This window comes from Scophthalmus maximus, chromosome 6, assembly GCF_022379125.1.
Source record: "Scophthalmus maximus strain ysfricsl-2021 chromosome 6, ASM2237912v1, whole genome shotgun sequence".
Classification (NCBI taxonomy): domain Eukaryota; kingdom Metazoa; phylum Chordata; class Actinopteri; order Pleuronectiformes; family Scophthalmidae; genus Scophthalmus; species Scophthalmus maximus.
In genome coordinates this window covers 16,980,881-16,987,934 of record NC_061520.1, presented here as the reverse complement: position 1 = coordinate 16,987,934, position 7,054 = coordinate 16,980,881, and the positions used below count along the sequence as shown (strand labels likewise).

General features: G+C 40.4%; 1 non-coding gene across 1 annotated transcript; it reads right to left on the bottom strand.

The window, feature by feature from the left end:
- Positions 1-692: 692 nt before the first annotated feature.
- trnaq-uug lies at positions 693-764 on the bottom strand. Its single transcript has one exon. It is a non-coding gene; the product is annotated as a tRNA-Gln (tRNA).
- Positions 765-7,054: the final 6,290 nt, after the last annotated feature.

Below are 7,054 nucleotides of genomic sequence, written 5' to 3'. Positions count from 1 at the left end.
AATTGCCATGGAATCAAGAAGATGTTTTTATCAATATATTTTTGTTGGTTGGTTTTTGTGTTTTTTTTCTATTAACCATGATTCAGCACATTTTCTTTTTTTTCACAATGGATTTTTATGTAAAAGAAGTAATATATTTTAAGGCCACAGAGGTGGATGAGAAAGAAGTGTGTAGGCTATGTAATTTTTTTGACGAGAAAATAAAAGCGATAAAAGGAAAATATGTGTATGCTTCATCATTTAGAAGCTTTGCGTCTAACATTTTACTGCTCATTTTTAATACTGTTGTATTTCCTGTCTCATATTAAAGTGCAACTCTTTAATATGAGCCAGAAATATGCAAAGCCAGAAATATGTTTTTATTTTGTCTAAAATTCAGCAATAAACTGTGGTGATAGTTGCAGGGTTATTCTCAAACTGATGAAAGTGGGCCTGTGGGCCACTACACTACCGTTACGTGTGTTCAGGGGGTATTGGTGTGGGCTTAGCACGGAGTCTTGGGTGCTGAGAAAAAGAGTAATGGAGGTGCCCAACTTTATCACCTTTATCATGGTTTGCCTTTCAGCAAGCACAGGATTCAGTTAAGCTCAGACATGGTCCATGAGGATGACAGAATAAAAGGGAATGCTCTGATCAACAGTAAAGAGGAGTTAGGGTGAAGGAGTTTACACCCGTAAAGAGCCAAAAGGATGAGGTCCCACCGAGATTTGAACTCGGATCGCTGGATTCAAAGTCCAGAGTGCTAACCATTACACCATGGGACCAAGCGCGCTTTCCAGTATGACGGTGACCTACTTGGACAGTTTACACGACATGTGTCTTACTATGTTGATTCCGTTCTCTCGACCTTGACTGTGTGGTACGTCTAGTTAATGTAAATGCAAAACTACACCTCCACGTGTGTCGGCAATGCTAGTTAGCTACACGAAGCTAGCCCGGCCTAGCTAACTCTGGTACGTCAGCGGCGAGTCTCGCGACACAGAGCGTCGTCTGAGAAGAGGAAAACACGCGTTGATCGTTTTCAACGTTACACACCCGTCGACCTGTGCAGACAGTCGACCGGCTGTATAGAGCCTGACCACACATGAGGTCAAATACGATCAGCGGAGGTGTCGGTCACGTCACTTACTTTCAATATTGGTCTGTCGTGATGTGCGGATCGATACAATGATATCGACACTTCCGGTTCTAGGATAGATTGTACAATAGTAAAATATCGACATTTATACTCTACACCAATTTGGGGGTGAATGTGTAGTTTTTTCCAATGCACCACACGTATTACGTGTCCCAACAAACATCTGTATAACACTAACATGTCTCTGTTCCGGTTTCAACCAATCGAAATACCAAAACACAAAACTCTGTCAGTGACAAATTATAAATATCTCAATTGAACAAATGGAAAATAGGATCGACAAGAGTCACAAGCATTTTGTTAGATCTATTACAGGGTTGGTAAGAATGAATCTAAGTATATTGGAATACTGAGGACAGATGGAAATTAATTTTTAAAATATATATCATATAAATCTGTTGATGTCTGTTGATGTCGCATGGGGATGGAGCCAATCCCAGCTGACATTGGCCGAGAGGCAGGGTACACCCTGGACAGGTAGATCTTGAGATAACAAGGGCCGGGGCAATTCACCTGGTGTGCTGTAAAGGCAACTGACCTTCACCTGTTCTATAATTTAGAGAAGATGTATTCAACCAACTCAATTAAACTTAAATTATCTTTGTCTTTTCTGTTAACAGCGACTTGTCGATCCTGCAGTCCATTCAGAGTTTCTTTCACGACAAATAAACAATACTTTCCTCTGAGCAGATCAGAGTGCTGCATTCGCTGCTTTCTCAATTTAGCCGCTGACATCTGAAGTGGTACTGTGTTTCGTGACCTTGGGTTCGCCTAAAACAACTTTGCTTGAGGAAATTTTGAACTAAGAGCTTACATTAAAGCTAGAACAGTCTGTGGACACACACACACACACACACAACTCTTTTTTATCATTACATATGAGGGCATCCACAAGTAAGGTCTATATTGCTACAATATTGAATACATTAATCACAGTTGCCATTCACAGTACAAGTAATCCCAATTTGTGTGTGCCATAACTATTCTGTTAACTGATTAAACATTACTTTGGGTTTGTGCAAAAAAAACAAAAGCAAATGATGGTTCCTCCATACAGTCTACAACCAATGCACTTGTCATTTGTACCTTATTGCACCATTCTTGCCAGTTTGCACAAATGTGTAATTGCTCGGGACTAGCTCTACGGGTTGGAGAGCGCTTATTTGCAGGTATTCAGTTGTTCCTGGCCGACTCCCTCTGCTACATTTTGATAACTGCAACACTGCAAGATTTAGCTCTGTAGTGTTGTTTTGGCACGAGTCCGATAATAATGGAATGGGTGATGACTGGCTGTCGTCCCACATCCTCGCAGAAGGGGGAGCTAGAGGAACTTTAATATACCAAAGTTGTCCTCAGTAAGATGGGTCTCCACGTTGCAGTCCCCAGCGAGCCACCAGAGGAAAGTAGTAAAACCATGGTGTGATGTTCAAGATTTCTGTCTGTGAACGAAAGATCACAGTCAGTCTGCATAGTTAAATTTGAGAGCTGCCCATGTAGCAAATGTAATATATGTTTTCAATAAGTATTTATATTTGTGTGCTTTACGGAGTCTAACAGCAGGAGTCCCCGAACAGCTTCCACCCCCTTCTTGTTTAACTGCTGAGGAATTATAAAAAGAAAAATAACCTTTGGTCCCTTGAGTAAATATTTGAAGAAGGCAAAGGAATTTCAACAATGCTCAATATTTGCTGCAACATGAAGCAAGAGGAGATATCTGTTTATTTGAGTAAAAATTCACACAGTACTTATACTAAGCCATATGTCATAAATTAAAGGAACTTATGTACATAAAATGTCTATTATTTAATTTAATAACTGATCAAAAAATAAATATGTTTTGAAAATTGTGTAATTTATTTATGCTTTGTTTGAGAATAAATCATGTTATGATACAGTTCAATAATTATTTTATTGATCATATAATATTAAGCCTCAGAGCATGGGTATATATCAAGTACATTTAACTACTTTACTTACAAACAGTTTTAAGGTGCTTGTATTTAAACTTTCATATCTTTCATGTGATAGCTCACTACATTTTAGACTTATTTTAAATGCTTCAGATTAATCACAATAAATCCAATTGCATAGTATACGCTTAGCGTAGCGTAGCCAGACTAATACTCAAATGTGGAAATGAAATGAGCAGAATTCATCTGGGTCCCAGGCTATGCCATGTATATGCTTGGATCAGCCACAGAATGAAAATCAATTAAACAAACAAATCTTGATAGTTTATAATAATTATTAAAAGTAATGACAAAAAATAGAATTAAACAGTACCACAAAGAACAGTTCAGGACAGTGGCAAACAGTACATTACTGTAATACAAACTACCCAAGAGTCCAAAACAGTATGGTGGAAGAAAGTAAACAAAGGATATGAGTGATTAAGTGATATTTGGATGCTGATGGCAACACTGTCCTGGACCTGCTGGCTGTGGAAACAATATTCTGTTAATGTTTTCCAGAGGGTGAAAGGCAGCATAGTTTGAGGTTGGGATGAGTGTGGTCCTGCATGATTTTGTGGGCCTCCTTCGAGCGTCTCCTGCGGTAAATGTCCTGCAGGGTTGGTCGTTTATTGCCTGTGAGAAACTATTCTGTTTGGATCACCTGCTGTACAGCTTTACAGTCCAGGGTGGTGCATTTCGGACACCACACAGCGATGCAGCTGCTACGGATACTCTCCATGCGGCTTGTGTGGATGGTGCAGAGGATCTGTGGAGCCTTGCTGGATTTCTGTGTTAACATTACCCCCTATTGCTGACCCAAAGGAACTTGAAACTGCTGACCCTCTCCACTTAAGGCATATTGATGAGTTTGAGGGGGCTTCCACCTCGTCACCTGCCTCCTTAAGTCCACAATAATATCATTCACCTAGTTATCCTGGCGCTGTAGGCTTGTGTTCAGTATGTAGGCAGCCCTGGTTTACATGCCTAAAACTACTGATTACAAGGAACTGGCTATATGATTATTTTAATTTGATTCCCATACAACACTCAGGATTTTGAAACATGCCTGGTATATTTTGAGTTAATTTAATGCTCTATTTAAAAAAAAAAAACATGCTATTCTGTGGACATGTCTTTATTATACAAATACAAATACAAAAATAATACTGGTCTGCAATTGTTTCAGAAATTAGCCTACTGCCAAGAGCCAGAAATATGTTTTTATTTTGTCTAAAATTCAGCAATAAACTGTGGTGATAGTTGCAGGGTTATTCTCAAACTGATGAAAGTGGGCCTGTGGGCCACTACACTACCGTTACGTGTGTTCAGGGGGTATTGGTGTGGGCTTAGCACAGAGTCTTGGGTGCTGAGAAAAAGAGTAATGGAGGTGCCCAACTTTATCACCTTTATCATGGTTTGCCTTTCAGCAAGCACAGGATTCAGTTAAGCTCAGACATGGTCCATGAGGATGACAGAATAAAAAGGAATGCTCTGATCAACAGTAAAGTGGAGTTAGGGTGAAGGCATCCTCTATAGCTGATCTATTTACTCCATGCAAACTCCAGAGAATCTGGATTGCCCAGAGGAAGTAAGCCTACGTGGGTTTTGCCCGGCAGCCTCGGGGCTTCTCGTGATGACAGATGTAAGTGGAACAGGGCAGTCAACCCTTCAGCAGGATATCCTGGGTTTTCTTCAGAACAACAGGGATGTGTGTTGTATTGCACTGAAACATTACAAACGAGCAGGCAAGGTCTGAGTGCATGTCCATCAGGACATCTGCCAGCTAATCAGCAAACATGCTTTCAGAATCTGGTCAGGGACGCAGTGAGCCGGTGCACCCGAGGGCTCTGGTCACAGCAGCAGCGGCTGCAACGAGAGCTTTTTCATATTAACTGGTTCTTTGTATGTATCAAAAAACCTATTTGGTTCGTTGTTGGAGGAAATATGATACTTGTGACTTCTGTTTTTGGCTCTGTGATTGTTCTCATGCTGCCAAAACAGACCTTCAGTTAATGTCTGTTGATTAACTACAGATGATTACCTTCCCATTCAGTGTTTCATCAGCAGTATTCAAAACAGTATGTCCCACAATACTCACATCTGCAGTTTCAGTTTCACATTACTTAAGTAGATCATTTTCTTTAATGTTTTAATTAATCTTATTGCGGCATAATGCACCGTAACAGACCAGAGTTCCACTTTAAATACACGTCTTCTATATCTGCACCTACATTACTACTTTGATGTGCATGCTCAGCCGATGTGTACATGTCCTGTATTGTCCCTTTGCGCTATAAACTAGTCCTGAGGGAAATCAGGCTTTCCGGAAGGCATATGTCAGTATGAGATCTGTTATTCAAGTTATTTATATTTTTTTCTCTTGTGCCACGAATACTAATTCATGCCATTTTAGTGGGTCAAGTATTTCCACTCTCCTTGTTTCCAAACAGTGAGCCAGCACACTGTGAAGGCCCGGAGCATCTGAGGACATAAAATGGCTGGGCCAGGATACATGTCTGACATGGGTGTTGTGGAGCCAAATAAATCCCTGTTAGCAGAACAGCTTGATCCAGAGCAAGTGCCAGACTTGGAGACCGCCCAAGCCACAGGACAAGGATCAACTCTCCATGAGCATGCACCTAACACCCACACACTTTACTACCAGTTACTGAACATGAATCAACAGTTAATAAGATTATGCCACATGTCTAAGGTGCTTAAGGGCTCGGAATATGCTAATTCTGAGGTCAAGACAAGAATACAAACCAGGACATAAACAGGTTTGTATAGTCAACAATGAGATTTGCACATGCGTGCTGGGTTTTATGGTACAACCTTAATTTATTGAGGGGTCTGTAATGTTTTAGCCACATGGTGGGTTCCAATTGTATAACTCTAAATTGGAACAGACTGGAAAATTTAGGGAATGTATGCTGTTAAATTTTTGTTGTTTTGAAGGCAAGGCAGCGCTTTACAGTAGCTCCAGCACTGTGCTGCTGATTGCTATATTGATGCAGGTGATAAATAACAAAGTTCCTTTAACAAATTTGAACAGAAAATGTTACTCGCGCAAACAAGCTGTGATTGCAATAGGTACAATTAACTGTTGTTTCACCCTATGTCTTTTTGCTCATTTGTATTACCTGTTTTTGATATTACCTGTTTTTGATATTGACTCACTATTTGTTTTTAGAACTAGTGTGTGTTGCTGTTTTGAGGTTTAAATACATTTTTTTTTTTAAACAAAGATAATTTCAAGACAACACAAACAGATTAGATAGGATATAAAAGAAATTGTACTACGGTAAAAAAGTAAAATTACAATTATAACAATAACATTATAAAAGCTGTAACTTTATACGAAAACATTTGGATGGGCCAATTGAAATGTGCGGAATGAATGTGTATTGCTGTAAATTGGGTGTCTGCTATATCATAACACATACAAGATAATTTACAGAGCCACGATACAGCGTGTATTCTCTATACAGTGTGCACTTTACTACGTCTTGTTTTCAGCCTGCAGCAGGACTGGGGAACTGTTAGTTGGAAAAGGATGGGACCGGATGGGGCCCTGCTCTCTCTTCCCCCTCTCCCCTTCGTCTCTATAGCCTTTACTGTGTTTACATTATAGACACTCCCCTGACCTTCACCCCCCTTCCCCGTCCGCTGGCCCCAACACCACTCACTCCGCCATTTCCACCGCATACGAGAGCTCCTAAGTGCACATAGCCGTGAGGTGGAACCTACATTAATAAGTGGAAGCAAATATACATATTTCATCCATGAGAAGGGCACAACGTGTCAGCAATACTGTGTCGTGGACTGATTTAATCGCCTACTTCTTTTTCTTTTTTCTTCTTAGCGCACTCGATGTCTCATGCATTTGAAATGTATGGCAACATCGCCTTGCAGCGGCATCGCCTCTCAGCCTACCACCGTACTGCAGAGCAGACACACCCCT